The 18806-nt window shown below is 39.9% G+C and overlaps 1 long non-coding RNA gene across 1 annotated transcript in view; it reads right to left on the bottom strand.

The window, feature by feature from the left end:
* Positions 1–15960: 15960 nt before the first annotated feature.
* The window catches only part of LOC111094987, a 39397-nt gene continuing 36551 nt past the window's right edge, over positions 15961–18806 (bottom strand). Inside the window, exon 4 of the long non-coding RNA XR_005365445.1 lies at positions 15961–16117. This is a non-coding gene — a long non-coding RNA (uncharacterized LOC111094987). The remainder of the gene's footprint in view (positions 16118–18806) is intronic.

An 18806-nucleotide genomic window follows, 5' to 3' on the forward strand; every position in this document is an offset into this window, starting at 1 on the left:
CCAGACTGACAATAAGCTGGCTGAAAATATTCGAAATTATTAAGAAACGTTATTTTACAATATGGATTTATTTCCACTATTATTAACATTGAACTTAACAATTTATACTGTACCTTGATATATTAGCTGGTCATTATGAAAAGCAAACCATTCAAAGGGTAAATATAAAAATATAAAATAAAACTATAAATCTTTTACAGTATTAAAATCCACCAGTTAATAAATGTAGGGTTTAAATTTTTCACTAAATGTAATAAAATGTTCTCAGATGTTTCTTAATAGCAAAAGCACAAGAACCACATTCTATTGCAAGAATAATTCTGTTCTCAGCCACTATAAAAATGGCTTACATAAGCGATGTGGCAATATATAAAATGCACCTCTTATAGCAAACAATATCAAAAAGTACACAGAAAATTATTTCTTTTTTTAAAAGATTTTATTTATTTATGAGACACAGAGAGAGAGGCACAGAGACACAGGCAGAGGGAGAAGCAGGCTCCATGCAGGGACCCGGATGTGGGACTCAATCCCGGGTCTCAGGATCAGGCCCTGGGGTGAAGGTGGCGCTGAACCACTGAGCCACCTGGGCCACCCAGAAAATTATTTCTAATGATTTGCAAATTTAAGGTAGAATCAGATTTGTCTTATGGGAAGGAATTTTGCATTATACAAAAGTATGGATGATTTTAACATCTATATATAATAATTTTTCACCCATTGTATTGACTGCAGTAATAAATGTGATGTCTATGACTAAAACCACATTAAGCCCTGGGTTAAGTAGTGAATTTGACTGGAATTAAATAAGAACTTCATATAAGTGACAGCAATATAAGCCAATGTGAAATTCATTCATGACATTCTTTATTGGCAAGTTATTCAAACTTTGAAGTCAATGGTGAAAAGTACACCAAGATCCTCAATTATGATTAAGTTTTAAAAGCAATATCTCATAGAACAACAGTTGATGATAACTGATAGTAAAAGGGGCAATGTTTATGAAACCATTTTGTGCCTTATAGATATTTGAAAATTACATAAATAAAAGCAGTTATTAAATATTACTGAGCATAAAACAGTTGTACTATCAATGTATAATTTGAAATTTTAAATAAAAAAAGAAATTTTAAATCATTTATCATAATTTATTTTAACTTTGTCTTTTAACATTTCTACTCCTGAATATATTAATATTGTACATAATACATGCTGTCAGTAGTAAATTTATAACATATAGATATCTGTGTTTATGTTGAGGATGTTATGTTCGGAGAAGTCTGGAGATAATGTATCTACAAAATTACTCAAAGCTGTTCAAAGTAAGGTGAAAGGATAGTTTGGAGTAATGAGAGGGAAAGGACGTGTCCATTAATTCAAATATCTCTACAATTCCTATAGCACAACCAACCAACCAACACTCTCATGTCTATTGTAATCAAGCCAATGCTCAGAGAGAACCACAGCATGTCCAGGGTCAGAAATAAAGTGTAAACACCTCTCCTAGTCATGCTCGGGCAGCAGCCTCTGTGCTCTAACAACTCCCACTGCGATTTGGATTCCCAGAGCTCCAACTCATCTGCCGCCAAAGTGACTCACATTTTTATATAAAAAAGCAGAAGATGGTATATATATTCATATACAGAGAATCACAGAATGAAAAGCAGATTTTCAATTTTGATTAACCCTTGAACATATCTCACTTCATACTGTGCCTTTAGAACAGGTAAGTGGAAACATCATCAAAAGCTCATTCATTAGAGGTTTAACAAACTAAAGACACTATTTTAATTAATTTTGTGTTGGCTGGAAGGAAAAGGCTATTACTTTTGAAACATCAAGTCCTCTCTCATTGGGAGATCACATTACTATTTCACAACGACCCAGAACCAAGAATTTTTATACAAATTTAAAGGATATATGCTCTCAAAATGATATTGAAGAGTAAAACTCGGCAGTAGATGATCAGTGATTAAAATTGATGAATAAAATTAAGAAAAGCAAATTATGGGCATTCAGTTAACTCATACTAGCATTGAAAACAATGTAATCACTAGAAACTCAATTCTTTCTTTTCATCATTTCAGGTGCTGACAGCACATGTTATTAAGCACATCATAATGAGAGCTCAAGGAGGAGCAGGAAAGGGAAAATTAATGACCAGAACTAGATAGATAAAAAATCTCTAATATATAAAATTATTACACCATAAATATAAATGAGATCTTAAATAAATAAAAAAGAGAAGTCCTGGGGCAACTGGGTGGCACAATTAGTCAAGTATTCATCTCCTGATTTGGCTCAGGTCATTATCTCCAGGTTGTAAGATTGAGCCCTGCACTGAGCCCCACATCGGGCTCCATGCTAGAGGCACGGTCTGCTTGGGACTCTCCTTCTGCCCCTCCTGCTGCCCTCCCTCCCTCTCTCTATCTCTCTTAAGAAAGAAATCAATCTTTTGTAAACAAATGGAGAAGTTCCTACAAGATGCTCATATGAAAAGGAATGAATGCAAATGTGAATAATTCAGAAGACCCAATGATGAGTATTTAAAATAGTACAGAGGAGGAGGAGGGGCAAGATTGCAGAAGAGTAGGGTCCTCAGAGAAGGTAGCACGATGGAAAAATAAATAAATAAAAAGCATCCAAGGGGGAGGGGCCACATGAGGAGCGGGCTAAGGCCACACGGCGAGAGCCCCCAGGACAGGAAAGCCCCGTCCAGGAGAAGCAGGAGCTTGACCAATCTTCCCCGACGGAAGGGCGCTCGCAGGGAGTTGGAGCAGGATCCCAAAAGGGGCGGGGATGCTCTCAGGCTCCCAGAGGCACTAACAGACACCTGCGCCCCGGGGAGAGCGCCACACCCCACGGGCGAGCTCCCTAAAGGGCTGCAGCGCCGCAGCGGGGCCCGGGAGCAGCTTGGAGGGGCTCGGGCGGAGGCTCTGTGGAGGAGGCTGCGGCCCTGGCAGCGCGATTCCAGCGGTGCAGGCCCTGGAGACAAGGGCGCTGGGGGCACAGACCAGGATCCCGCGCTCCTCCCGGGACAGGCGGAGGCCAGGAGGGCCCAGGACAGCCAGGATGCTCCTGCGGCTGGGCAGTCCCGAGCTGTGCAGATTGGCGGCCCCCGCCCCCGGACATCCAGGCCCCTGCAGACTGAGAGCTCTGTAAATACTGCAGGAGCTGACTCTAGGGCAAGAGCTGGCCACTGCCACTGTGGTTGTTCCTCCTGGAGCCTCACAAGATTAACAATCCCCACTGAGCCGTGCACCACGCAGGGGGCTGAGCAGCTCCCGCAAGTGCTCACACCTGAGACAGCACAGCAGGCCCCTCCCCCAGAAGACCAGCTAGACGGACAGGGGACAAATAAGTTATTGACCAAGCACCGCTGCAAGGGAATTACAGTATATAGAATCAAGGATACTAACCCTTGTTTTCTGTTTCTGTGTGTTTCCCTCCCCCTTTTTTCTCTTCTTCTTTTCTTCTTATTTTCTTTTTCTGTTCTTTTTTCCCTTCTCTCTTTTTCTCCTTCTCCTACTGCAACTTGTTTTTGGCCACACTGCACTGAGCAAAATGACTAGAAAGAAAAACTCAGCTCAAAAGAAAGAATCAGAAATAGTCCTCTCTCCCACAGAGTTACAAAATTTGCATTACAATTCAATGTCAGAAAGAAAATTCAAAACCACAAGTATAAAACTACTGGTGGCTCTAGAAAAAACCAGAAAGGATTCAAGAGACTTCATGACTGTAGAATGTAGATCTAATCAGGCAGAAAGTAAAAATTAACTAAATGAGATGCAATCCAAACTACAGGTTTTAACGACGAGGGTTAACGAGGTAGAAGAGCGAGTAGGTGACATGGAAGACAAGTTAATGGCAAGGAGGAAAACTGAGGAAAAAACACAAAAACAATGAAAAGATTATGAGGTTATGTTAATGGAAATAAATGACAGCCTCAGAAAGAAAAACGTACGTTTAATTTCGGTTCCCAAGGGCGCCAAAAAGGATAGAGGTCCAGAATATATATTTGAACAAATCATAGCTGACAACTTCCCTAATTTGGAGAAGGAAACAGGCTTTCAGATCCAGGAAATAGAAAGATTCCCCCCTAAAATCAATAAAAACCATTCACCGCCTAGAATTTCATAGCGAAACTTGTGAATTCCAAAGATAAAGAGAAGATCCTTAAAGCAACAAGAGACAAGAAATCTCTAACTTGGGATCCCTGGGTGGCGCAGCGGTTTGGCGCCTGCCTTTGGCCCAGGGCGCGATCCTGGAGACCCAGGATCGAATCCCACGTCGGGCTCCTGGTGCATGGAGCCTGCTTCTCCCTCTGCCTATGTCTCTGCCTCTCTTTCTCTCTCTCTCTGTGACTATCATAAATAATAAATTTAAAAAAAATTTAAAAAAAAAGAAATCTCTAACTTTTATGGGGAGAAATATTAGATTAACAGCAGACCTCTCCAAAGAGACCTGGCAGGCCAGAAAGGGCTGGCAGGATATATTCAGCGTCCTAAAGGAGAAGAACCTGCAGCCAAGAATACTTTATCCAGCAAGACTCTCATTCACAATAGAAAAGATAAAGGGCTTCCAAGATAGGCAGAAACTGAAAGAATACATGACCACGAAGCCAGCTCTGCAAGAAATAGTAAAGGGTATTCTGTAATAGAGGAATTCCAAGGGAACAATCCACAAAAATAAGGACTGAATAGGTGTCATGATGACACTGAGCTCATAAATTTCAATAGTAACTCTGAACGTGAATGGGCTTAATTACCCCATCAAAAGGCACAGAGTGTCAGACTGGATATAAAACCAAGACCCATCTATTTGCTGTCTACAAGAGACTCATTTTAGACATAAGGACAACGACAGCCTGAAAAAAATAAAAAGTTGGAGAACCATTTACCATGCAAATGGTCCTCAAAAGAAAGCAGGGGTAGCTATCCTAATTTTTTATTTTTTATTTTTTTAATAATAAATTTATTTTTCATCAGTGTTCAATTTACCAACTTACAGAATACCACCCAGTACTCATCCCATCAAGTGCCCCCCTCAATACACTTCACCCATTCACCCCCACCACCCACCCTCCTCCGCTTCCATCACCCCTAGTTCGTTTCCAAGAGTTAGGAATCTTTGTTCTGTCACCCTTTCTGATATTTCCCACACATTTCTTCTCCCTTCTCTTATATTCCCTTTCACTATTATTTATATTCCCCAAATGAATGATAACATATAATGTTTGTCCTTCTCCGATTGACTTATTTCACTCAGCATAATACCCTCCAGTTACATCCACGTTGAAGCAATGGTGGGTATTTGTCATTGTTAATGGATGAGTAATATTCCATTGTATACATAAACTACATCTTCTTTATCCATTCATCTTTCAATGGACACCGAGGCACCTTCCACAGTTTGGCTATTGTGGACATTGCTGCTACAAACATTGGGGTACAGGTGTCCCGGCGATTCACTACATCTGAATCTTTAGGGTTAAATCCCCAACAGTGCAATTTCTGGGTCGTAGGGCAGGTCTTTTTTTAACTCTTTGAGGAACCTCCACACAGTTTTCCAGACTGGCTGGACCAGTTCACATCCCACCAACAGTGTAAGAGGGTTCCCTTTTCTCCGCATCCTCTCCAACATTTGTGGTTTCCTGCGTTGTTAATTTTCCCCATTCTCACTGGTGTGAGGTGGTATCTCATTGTGGTTTTGATTTGTATTTCCCTGATGGCAAGTGATGCACAGCATTTTCTCATGTGCCTGTTGGCCATGTCGATGTCTTCCTCTGTGAGATTTCTCTTCATGTCTTTTTCCCATTTCATGATTGGATTGTTTGTTTCTTTGGTGTTGAGTTTAATAAGTTCTTTATAGATCTTGGAAACTAGCCCTTTATCTGATACGTCATTTGCAAATATCTTCTCCTATTCTGTAGGTTGTCTTTTAGTTTTGTTGACTGTATCCTTTGCTGTGCAAAAGCTTCTTATCTTGATGAAGTCCCAATAGCTCATTTTTGCTTTGTTTCTTTTGCCTTTGTGGATGTATCTTGCAAGAAGTTACTGTGGCCAAGTTCAAAAAGGGTGTTGCCTGTGTTCTTCTCTAGGATTTTGATGGAATCTTGTCTCACATTTAGATCTTTCATTCATTTTGAGTTTATCTTTGAGTCTGGTGAAAGGGAGTGGTCTATTTTCATTCTTCTGCATGTGGATGTCCCATTTTCCCAGCACTATTTATTGAAGAGACTGTCTTTTTTTTTAATTTATTTTTTATTGGTGTTCAATTTATGAACATACAGAATAACCCCCAGTGCCCGTCACCCATTCACTCCCACCCCCCGCCCTCCTCCCCTTCTACCACCCCTAGTTCGTTTCCCAGAGTTAGCAGTCTTTACGTTCTGAAGAGACTGTCTTTCTTCCAATGGATAGTCTTTCCTCCTTTATCAAATATTAGTTGACCATAAAGTTGAGGGTCCACTTCTGGGTTCTCATTTCTGTTCCATTGATCTATGTGTCTGTTTTTGAGCCAGTACCACACTGTCTTGATGACCACAGCTTTGTAGTACAACCTGAAATCTGGCATTGTGATGCACCCAGCTATGGTTTTCTTTTTTAAAATTCCCCCGGCTATTCGGGGTCTTTTCTGATTCCACACAAATCTTAAAATAATTTGTTCTAACTCTCTGAAGAAAGTCCATGGTATTTTGATAGGGATTGCATTAAACGTGAAAATTGCCCTGGGTAACATTGACATTTTCACAATATTAATTCTGCCAATCCATGAGCATGGAATATTTTTCCATCTCTTTGTGTCTTCCTCAATTTCTTTCAGAAGTGTTCTGTAGATTTAAAGGTATATATCTTTACCACTTTGGTTAGGTTTATTCCTAGGTATCTTATGCTTTTGGGTGCAATTGTATATGGGATTGACTCCTTAACTTCTCTTTCTTTAGTCTCAGTCCCTCAGGACTGCTTTTGCTGTATCCCAAAGATTTTAAACGGTTTGTCTTCATTCTCATTAGTTTCCATGAAACTTTTTAATTCTTCCCTAATTTCCTGGTTGACCCTTTCATCTCTTAGCAGGATGGTCCTTAACCTCCACGTGTTTGAGGTCCTTCCAAACTTCTTGTTGTGATTTAGTTCTAATTTCAAGGCATTATGGTCTGAGAATATGCAGGGGACAATCCCAATCTTTTGGTATCGGTTCAGACCCAATTTGTGACCCAGTATGTGGTCTATTCTGGAGAAAGTTCCATGTGCACTTGAGAAGAATGTGTATTCAGTTGAGTTTGGATGTAAAGTTCTGTAGATATCTGTGAAATCCATCTGGTCCAGTGTATCATTTAAAGCTCGCATTTCTTTGGAGATGTTATGCTTAGAAGACCTATTGAGTGTAGAAAGAGCTAGATTGAAGTCTCCAAGTATAAGTGTATTATTATCTAAGTATTTCTTCACTTTGGTTATTAATTGATTTAAATATTTGGGAGCTCCCACATTCGGGTCATACATATTGAGGATTGTTAAGTCCTCTTGTTGGATAGATCCTTTAAGTATGATATAATGTCCCTCTTCATCTCACTACAGTCTTCAGGGTAAATTTTAGTTTATATAATATAAGGATGGCTACCCTTGCTTTCTTTTGAGGACCATTTGAATGGTAAATGGTTCTCCAACCTTTTATTTTCAGGCTGTAGGTGTCCTTCTGTCTAAAATTAGTCTCTTCTAGACAGCAAATAGATGGGTCCTACTTTTTTATCCAGTCAGACACCCTGAGCCTTTTGATGGGGTCATTAAGCCCAATCACGTTCAAAGTTACTATTGAAAGATATGAGTTTAGTGTCATCATGATATCTATTCAGTCCTTGTTTTTGTGGATTATTCCACTGGACTTCTTCTTAAAGGGGAATTTTAAGAGTCCCCCTTGAAATATCAGAGAGGGAGACAAAACATAAAGACTCCTAACTTTGGGAAACGAACGAGGGGTGACAGAAGGGGAGGAGGGTGGGAGGTGGGCGTGAATGGGTGATGGGCACTGAGGGGGGCACTTGATGGGATGGGCACTGGGTGTTATTCTGTATGTTGGAAAGTTGAACACCAAGAAAAAATAAATTTATTATTTAAAAAAATAAATAAATAAATAAAAAGAAAAAAGAAAAAAAAAGTCCCCTTTAAAATTTCTTGCAGAGCTGGTTTGAGATCACATATTCTTTCAGTTCCTGCCTGTCTTGGAAGCTCTTTATCTCTCCTTCCATTCTGAATGTGAGCCTTGCTAGATAAAGTATTCTTGGTTGCATGTTTTTCTCATTTAGGACCCTGAATATATCCTGCCAGCCCTTTCTGGCCTGCCAGGTCTCTGTGGAGAGGTCTGCTGTTACCCTAATACTCCTCCCCATAAAAGTCAGGGATTTCTTGTCTCTTGCTGCTTTAAGGATCTTCTCTTTATCTTTGGAATTTGCAAGCTTAACTATTAAATGTTGAGGTGTTGAACGGTTTTTATTCATTTTCGGGGGGGGGTCTCTCTGTTTCCTGATTCTGAATGCCTGTCTCCCTTCCCAGATTAGGAAAGTTTTCAGCTATGATTTGTTCAAATACATATTCTGGATCTCTGACCATTTCGGCGCCCTCGGGAACCACAATTAAAAGTAAGTTTTTCTTCCTCAGGCTGTCGTTTATTTCCCTTAATCTATCTTCATGGTCTTTTAATTGTTTGTCTCTTTTTCCCTCAGTTTCCCTCTTTGCCATCAACTTGTCTTCTATGTCAGTCACTCATTTTCCACCTCATTAACCCTCATCGGTAGGACTTCTAGTTTGGATTGCATCTCGTTCAATTGATTTTTAATTTCTGCCTGATTAGATCTAAATTCTGCAGTCATGAAGTCTCTTGAGTCTTTTATGCTTTTTTCTAGAGCCACCAGTAGCTTTATACTACTGCTTTGGAATTGGCTTTCTGACAGAGAATTGTAATCCACATTTTGTAACTCTGTGGTTAGAGGACTGTTTCTGATTCTTTCTGTTGAGGTGAGGTTTTTCTTCTAGTCATTTTGCTCAGTGCAGAGTAGTCAAAAACAAGTTGTATTTGGAAAGGATAAAAAAAAGAGAAAGAAGTAAAGAAAAAGAAAAAAGAAGAAGAAAGGAAGAAAAAAGAAAAAAGAGAAGAAAAACAGAATGAAAAAGAACAAAAGGGAAAAAGGGGGTGGGGGAAGCAAACAGAAATCAAAAAGCAAAAAAAATACAGCATCCATTTCTGATCAAAACTCTTCAGAGTGTAGGGATAGAGGGAACATTCCTCAACATCTTAAAAGACATCTACGAAAAGCCCACAGCAAATATCATTCTCAATGGGGAAGCACTGGGAGCCTTTCCCCTAAGATCAGAAACAAGACAGGGATGTCCACTCTCACCACTGCCATTCAACATAGTACTGGAAGTCCTAGGCTCAGCAATCAGACAACAAAAAGACATTAAAGGCATTCAAATTGGCAAAGAGGAAGTCAAACTCTCCCTCTTCGCCAATGACATGATACTCTACGTAGAAAACCCAAAAGTCTCCACCCCAAGATTGCTAGAACTCATACAGCAATTTGGTAGCGTGGCAGGATACAAAATCAATGCCCAGAAATCAGTGGCATTTCTATACACTAACAATGAGACTGAAGAAAGAGAAATTAAGGAGTCAATCCCATTTACAATTGCACCCAAAAGCATAAGATACTCATAGGAATAAACCTAACCAAAGAGGTAAAGGATCTATACCCTCAAAACTATAGAACACTTCTGAAAGAAATTGAGGAAGACACAAAGAGATGGAAAAATATTCCATGCTCATGGATTGGCAGAATTAATATTGTGAAAATGTCAATGTTACCCAGGGCAATATACACGTTTAATGCAATCCCTATCAAAATACCATGGACTTTCTTCAGAGAGTTAGAACAAATTATTTTAAGATTTGTGTGGAATCAGAAAAGACCCCGAATAGCCAGGGGAATTTTAAAAAAGAAAACCATATCTGGGGGCATCACAATGCCAGATTTCAGGTTCTACTACAAAGCTGTGGTCATCAAGACAGTGTGGTACTGGCACAAAAACAGACACATAGATCAATGGAACAGAATAGAGAACCCAGAAGTGGACCCTGAACTTTATGGTCAACTAATATTCGATAAAGGAGGAAAGACTATCCATTGGAAGAAAGACAGTCTCTTCAATAAATGGTGCTGGGAAAATTGGACATCCACATGCAGAAGAATGAAACTAGACCACTCTCTTTCACCATACACAAAGATAAACTCAAAATGGATGAAAGATCTAAATGTGAGACAAGATTCCATCAAAATCCTAGAGAAGAACACAGGCAACACCCTTTTTGAACTCGGCCACAGTAACTTCTTGCAAGATACATCCACGAAGGCAAAAGAAACAAAAGCAAAAATGAACTATTGGCAGTTCATCAAGATAAGAAGCTTTTGCACAGCAAAGGATACAGTCAACAAAACTAAAAGACAACCTACAGAATGGGAGAAGATATTTGCAAATGACCTATCAGATAAAGGGCTAGTTTCCAAGATCTATAAAGAACTTCTTAAACTCAACACCAAAGAAACAAACAATCCAATCATGAAATGGGCAAAAGACATGAACAGAAATCTCACAGAGGAAGACATAGACATGGCCAACATGCACATGAGAAAATGCTGTGCATCACTTGCCATCAGGGAAATACAAATCAAAACCACAATGAGATACACCTCACACCAGTGAGAATGGGGAAAATTAACAAGGCAGGAAACCACAAATGTTGGAGAGGATGCGGAGAAAAGGGAACCCTCTTACACTGTTGGTGGGATGTGAACTGGTCCAGCCACTCTGGAAAACTGTGTGGAGGTTCCTCAAAGAGTTAAAAATAGACCTGCCCCAGGACCCAGCAAGCGCATTGTTGGGGATTTACCCCAAAGATACAGATGCAATGAAACGCAGGGACACCTGCACCCCGATGTTTCTAGCAGCAATGTCCACAATAGCCAAACTGTGGAAGGAGCCTCGGTGTCCATCGAAAGATGAGTGGATAAAGAAGATGTGGTTTATGTATACAATGGAATATTACTCAGCTATTAGAAGTGACAAATACCCATCATTTGCTTCAACGTGGATGTAACTGGAGGGTATTATGTTGAGTGAAGTAAGTCAGTCGGAGAAGGACAAACATTATATGTTATCATTCATTTGGGGAATATAAATAATAGTGAAAGGGAATATAAGGGAAGGGAGAAGAAATGTGTGGGAAATATCAGAAAAGGAGACAGAACGTAAAGACTGCTAACTCTGGGAAACAAACTAGGGGTGGTAGAAGGGGAGGAGGGCGGGGGAGGTGGGAGTGAATGGGTGACGGGCACTGGAGGTTATTCTGTATGTTGGTAAATTGAACACCAATAAAAAATAAATTTAAAAAAAAGAAAAAAGAAAAAAACACGGGGGAGTGTCTTCTGATTCTGTATACTTTAAGTCCCTTGACTTCCCCTGAATCTTGTCCATCTAGCTAGACTTCTGGGGGAGGGGCCTGTTGTGCTGATTTTCAGGTGTTAGCACTTGGGGGAGATGCTCTGCCCCCTGCCTGGTGCAGGGCTCAGTGGGGGTTGTTTACCCCATGAGGCCCCAGGAGGAACAACCCTAGTGGTGGCGGCCAGCTCTGGAGCCCTGGATTCAGCTCCTGCAGTAACAACGGCGCTCTTAGTATGCAGGGCCTGGATGCTCAGGGGCGAGGCCGCTGATCTGCTCAGCCTGGGCAGGAGCGTCCTTGCTGCCCTGGGCCCTCCTGGCCTCTGCTTGTTCCGGGGGGGAGCCTGATCCTGGGCTGTGTCCCTGGTGCCCTGTGTTGTTGGATTCGCGCTCTGGGGCCTGTGTTGTTGGATTCGCGCTCCGGGGCCGCGCAGCTCCCTCTGGGGAGCCTCCGCCCGAGCCCCTTCGAGCTGCTCCGGGTCCCGCCGTGAGCGCTGCAGCCCTTTAGGGAGCTCGGCGCACTCTCCCCGGTGTGCAGGTGTCTGTTAGTGTCCCAGGGAGCCTGAGGAGGCATCCCCGCCCTCCTGGGGTCCTGCTCTAACTCTCTGCGAGTGCCTTTCCGCCCGAGAAGATTGGTGAAGCTCCTGCTTCTCCTGGACGGTGCTTTGCTGTCCTGGGGGCACTCACCCTGGCCTCAGCCCGGCTCCTCGCGGGCCCCCCGTTGGATGTCTTTTGTTTCTTTAATTCTTTTTTCCCCGTCTTCCTACCTTGATAGAAGCGTGAACTCTTCTCACTGTAGCATTCCAGCTGTTCTCTCTTTAAATCTCAGGTCGAACAAAAACAGACACATAGATCAATGGAACAGAATAGAGAACCCAGAAGTAGACCCAGAACTTTATGGTCAACTAATATTCTATAAAAGAGGAAAGACTATCCACTGGAAAAAAGACAGCCTCTTCAATAAATGGTGCTGGGAAAATTGGACATCCACATGCAGAAGAATGAAACTAGACCACTCCCTTTCACCATACACAAAGATAAACTCAAAATGGATGAAAGATCTAAATGTGAGACAAGATTCCATCAAAATCCTAGAGAAGAACACAGGCAACACCCTTTTTGAACTCGGCCACAGTAACTTCTTGCAAGATACATCCACGAAGGCAAAAGAAACAAAAGCAAAAATGAACTATTGGCAGTTCATCAAGATAAGAAGCTTTTGCACAGCAAAGGATACAGTCAACAAAACTAAAAGACAACCTACAGAATGGGAGAAGATATTTGCAAATGACCTATCAGATAAAGGGCTAGTTTCCAAGATCTATAAAGAACTTCTTAAACTCAACAGCAAAGAAACAAACAATCCAATCATGAAATGGGCAAAAGATATGAACAGAAATCTCACAGAGGAAGACATAGACATGGCCAACAGGCACATGAGAAAATGCTGTGCATCACTTGCCATCAGGGAAATACAAATCAAAACCACAATGAGATACCACCTCACACCAGTGAGAATGCAAACATTAACAAGGCAGGAAACCACAAATGTTGGAGAGGATGCGGAGAAAAGGGAACCCTCTTGCACGGTTGGTGGGAATGTGAAGTGGTACAGCCACTCTGGAAAGCTGTGTGGAGGTTCTTCAAAGAGTTAAATATATCCTGCCCTACACCCAGCAATTGCACTGCTGGGGATTTACCCCAAATATTCAGATGCAATGAAACGCTGGGACACCTGCACCCCGATGTTTCTAGCAGCAATGTCCACAATAGCCAAACTGTGGAAGGAACCTCAGTGTCCATCGAAAGATGAATGGATAAAGAAGATGTAGTTTATGTATACAATGGAATATTACTTAGCCATTAGAAACGACAAATACCCACCATTGCTTCAACGTGGATGGAACTGGAGTGTATTATGCTGAGTGAAGTAAGTCAATCGGAGAAGGACAAACAGCATATGTTCTCATTCATTTGGGGAATATAAATAATAGTGAAAGGGAATATAAGGGAAGGGAGAAGAAATGTGTGGGAAATATCAGAAAGAGAGACAGAACATAGAGACTCCTAACTCTGGGAAATGAACTAGGGGTGGTGGAAGGGGAGTTGGGCCGGGGTGGGGGTGAATGGGTGACGGGCACTGAGGGGGGCACTTGAGGGGATGAGCACTGGGTGTTATTCTGTATGTTGGCAAAGTGAACACCAATAAAAAGTAAATTTATTATAAAAAATAAATAATCAATCCATCAATCAATCTCAGGCCAAATTCGTAGATTTTCAGGATGATTTGAAGCTTATCTAGGTGATTTGGTGGGGACAGGTGACCTGAGGACCCTACTCTTCCGCCATCTTGCCCCTCCTCTCCAGGCTACCTTTTTATGTCATATCCTCACTGTATTTAATGTGGTTTTCAACTTTCTGTGTATTTTCACCAATATTTGTTTGTTTGTTTGTTTGTTTGTTTTGGCTTTAGTCATCTTAGTAGGTGTGAAGTGATACATTTTTTTTGTCATTAGCATTTCCCCTAATGTTATTGACCATTGTTTCCTGTGCTTTTTTGGACACTTGTTTGTCTTCTTTAGGAAAATATATATTCAAATCCTTTGAGCACTTTTTGATTGGGTTATCTCTCTTTTTACTGTTGAATATTAGAAGGTATTAATAATATATTTTGGATGTAAGTTGCTTGCCAGTTATGTACGTAATCTGCAATTATTTTCTTCTAATCTGTAGGCTTTTTACTTTCTTGAATATATATCCTTTGATGTTTTGACTCTTTTGTTTTTTATATATACTTTTAAGTATATTTTTATTTAAATTCAGGTTAGTTAATATATAGTGTGTTATTAGTTTAGGGCTAGAGGTTAGTGATTCACCAGTTGTATATACCACCCACTGCTCATCACATCAAGTGTTCTCTTTAATGTTCATCACCCAATTACCCCGCCCATCTACCTCCTCTTCAGCAAACCTCAGTTTGTTTCCTAGAGTTAAGAGTCTCTTATGGTCTGGATCTCTTTCTCTCTTTTCATCTTATTTTATTTTTTCTTCTTTTCCCCTGTGTTCATCTGTTTTGTTTCTTAAATTCCACATATGAAGGAAATCATATAGTATTTGTCTTTCTCTGACTTATTTTGCTTAACATAATACAATCTAGTTCCATCCACATTGTTGCAGATGGCAAGATTTCATTCCTTTTTATGCCTGAGTAATGATATTCCATTGTATACGTGTAAAACACATCTTCTTTATCCACTCATCAGTCACTGGACATCTTGGCTCTTTCAACATTTTCGCAATTGTGGACATTGCTACTATAAACATTGGGGTGCATGTTGTCCTTTGAATCACTATTGTTGTATCCTTGGATAAATTCCTCACAGTGCAACTGCTTTTGGTGTCAAATATAAGAAACCATTGTCCAATCCATGGTCACAAAATTTACTCCTTTGAGTATTTATATTATCATTTTTATAGCAGATTAGTTTTTAATTTATTTCAACATTTTAATAGGAATTTGTTAAGACTGAAATCATATGCTCCAAATAACTACTTTGAAGCAAAAATTCCCCGGACACATTCTGGCATATTCAGGTGTGTTTCATAGTTTATAAAGCCATATGAATCACTGCATAGTCAGCTGTTTATAGTTTTTCAATCTTGGTATTCTTGAAGAGATTATCTTATATCACACACTTTCAAATAAAACCTATTTGATTATTTATTTCACTTTGTAAAATCACGATAATTTGAAACAAAATATTGAAACAAAATGATTTGTAACATTTAGTGGCAAATATTAATTCTCAGAGACATTTGAAACAATGGTTCAGCATAGGATAAAAAGATGACATAAGTTGTCAAAAAAAAAAAAGAAACAGAAAAATAGGTCAATTGGGGAACATGGCATAAAAGGAAGGGTAGAGTTAATAGAATTATTATAATAATCATAGTGAAATATACTAATAATGTTCTTTAAATATGAAGAAAACAAGAGATGGGTTTTATTTATTTTTTATTGGTGTTCAATTTGCCAACATACAGAACAACACCCAGTGTTCATCCCATCAAGAGATGGGTTTTTAAAAAAAAAAGTGGACAGGTTATTGTATCTAAACTGTTGGCATTGTTTTCAAACCTTTTGGTTCATATTGTTCCTCTTGCTATATGATGAATAATTTTCACACTCTCATATGTAACGTTTGAAAAACATATTTTAATGATTTGATTCAACATGTCATCCTTTTTTTAGCATTAGCATTTTTAAACAATGGTTATATATTGGTGTAATTAAAATGTTATAATAGAATTTCTAATGGTGGCCATCTTGCAGAATATCACATGCTTTATTACTGTTTGAGGAAGGAATTAAAGTAGCTGTTCTCTTCACCTGGATGATATTACTTAAGATAAAAGGATGATGACTTCATGGATTTAGACTTGTTTCTAACATCAAGAGGTACACATTAAATATGGATAAATTTTAAGCTTTATTTAAATTTCAGTTGGCATACAGTGCAGTATTAGTTTCAGGTGTGCAGCATAGTGATTCAGCACATCTGGTGCTCATCCAAAGTGGACTCCTTAATCCCCACCAAGTTTTCTATGCCAGTCGTATCTCAGTAAATCTGTTTTTGGAAAATGAAAACAAAGGAAGATAGGTTGGGTGTCCATAGCACACTGAAAAGACTATCTCTAATAGTTTTAGTCTGTGACACTGCCAGAATGATGCTTATGGCTTATTCCATGTTGCATCATGGAATCTTTATTTGTTTCTTGAAGTATAATTGATACACTGTTACATTAGTCCCAGGTGTACAGCATAGTGATCTGACAAATCTATACATTATGCTATGCTCACCACAGCTGCCTCATGTCACCATATAATGTTGTTAAAATACTGCTGACATTATTCCCCATGCCGTACCTTTATTCCCATGAATTACTCATTCAATAATAGGAATCCTATATCTCCCACCTCCCTTCAACCATTTAGCCCTTCACCCATATTCCTTACCCCCTGGCTACCATCAGATTATCTGTCTATTTATGGGTTTGTTTCTGCCTGCTTTTTTTTTTCTACTTTTCTTGAAATTTTGCCTTTTATATTCGACATATACATGGAACTATATGGTATTTGACTTTTTCTGACATATGTCACTTAGCACAATATCCTCTAGCCCATCTAGTTGCCACAAATGGCAAGATATCCTTTCTTTTTTAATTTTTTATTGGTGTTCAATTTACTAACATACAGAATAACCCCCAGTGCCCGTCACCCATTCACTCCCACCCCCCGCCCTCCTCCCCTTCTACCACCCCTAGTTCGTTTCCCAGAGTTAGCAGTCTTTACGTTCTGTCTCCCTTTCTGATATTTCCCACACATTTCTTCTCCCTTCCCTTATATTCCCTTTCACTATTATTTATATTCCCCATATGAATGAGAACATATAATGTTTGTTCTTCTCCGACTGACTTACTTCACTCAGCATAATACCCTCCAGTTCCATCTACGTTGAAGCAAATGGTGGGTATTTGTCATTTCTAATAGCTGAGTAATATTCCATTGTATACATAGACCACATCTTCTTTATCCATTCATCTTTCGATGGACACCGAGGCTCCTTCCACAGTTTGGCTATCGTGGCCATTGCTGCTATAAACATCAGGGTGCAGGTGTCTCGGCGTTTCACTGCATCTGTATCTTTGGGGTAAATCCCCAACAGTGCAATTGCTGGGTCATAGGGCAGGTCTATTTTTAACTCTTTGAGGAACCTCCACACAGTTTTCCAGAGTGGCTGCACCAATTCACATTCCCACCAACAGTGTAAGAGGGTTCCATTTTCTCCGCATCCCCTCCAACATTTGTTATTTCCTGCCTTGTTAATTTGCCCCATTCTCACCGGTGTGAGGTGGTATCTCATTGTGGTTTTGATTTGTATTTCCCTGATGGCAAGTGATGCACAGCATTTTCTCATATGCATGTTGGCCATGTCTATGTCTTCCTCTGTGAGGTTTCTCTTCATGTCTTTTGCCCATTTCATGATTGGATTGTTTGTTTCTTTGGTGTTGAGTTTAATAAGTTCTTTATAGATCTTGGAAACTAGCCCTTTATCTGATATGTCATTTGCAAATATCTTCTCCCATTCTGTAGGTTGTCTTTGAGTTTTGTTGACTGTATCCTTTGCTGTGCAAAAGCTTCTTATCTTGATGAAGTCCCAATAGTTCATTTTTGCTTTTGTTTCTTTTGCCTTCGTGGATGTATCTTGCAAGAAGTTACTGTGGCCGAGTTCAAAAAGGGTGTTGCCTGTGTTCTTCTCTAGGATTTTGATGGAATCTTGTCTCACATTTAGATCTTTCATCCATTTTGAGTTTATCTTTGTGTATGGTGAAAGGGAGTGGTCTAGTTTCATTCTTCTGCATGTGGATGTCCAATTTTCCCAGCACCATTTATTGAAGAGACTGTCTTTCTTCCAATGGATAGTCTTTCCTCCTTTATCGAATATTAGTTGCCCATAAAGTTCAGGGTCCACTTCTGGGTTCTCTATTCTGTTCCACTGATCTATGTGTCTGTTTTTGTGCCAGTACCACACTGTCTTGATGACCACAGCTTTGTAGTAGAACCTGAAATCTGGCATTGTGATGCCCCCAGATATGGTTTTCTTTTTTAAAATTCCCCTGGCTATTCAGGGTCTTTTCTGATTCCACACAAATCTTACAATAATTTGTTCTAACTCTCTGAAGAAAGTCCATGGTATTTTGATAGGGATTGCATTAAACGTGTATATTGCCCTGGGTAACATTGACATTTTCACAATATTAATTCTGCCAATCCATGAGCATGGAATATTTTTCCATCTCTTTGTGTCTTCCTCAATTTCTTTCAGAAGTGTTCTATAGTTTTGAGGGTATAGATCCTTTACATCTTTGGTTAGGTTTATTCCTATATATCTTATGCTTTTGGGTGCAATTGTAAATGGGATTGACTCCTTAATTTCTCTTTCTTCAGTCTCATTGTTAGTGTATAGAAATGCCACTGATTTCTGGGCATTGATTTTGTATCCTGCCACGCTACCGAATTGCTGTATGAGTTCTAGCAATCTTGGGGTGGAGACTTTTGGGTTTTCTACGTAGAGTATCATGTCATCGGCGAAGAGGGAGAGTTTGACTTCTTCTTTGCCAATTTGAATGCCTTTAATGCCTTTTTGTTGTCTGATTGCTGAGGCTAGGACTTCCAGTACTATGTTGAATGGCAGTGGTGAGAGTGGACATCCCTGTCTTGTTTCTGATCTTAGGGGAAAGGCTCCCAGTGCTTCC

This window comes from Canis lupus, chromosome 10 (genome assembly GCF_011100685.1).
Source record: "Canis lupus familiaris isolate Mischka breed German Shepherd chromosome 10, alternate assembly UU_Cfam_GSD_1.0, whole genome shotgun sequence".
Lineage (NCBI taxonomy): Eukaryota > Metazoa > Chordata > Mammalia > Carnivora > Canidae > Canis > Canis lupus.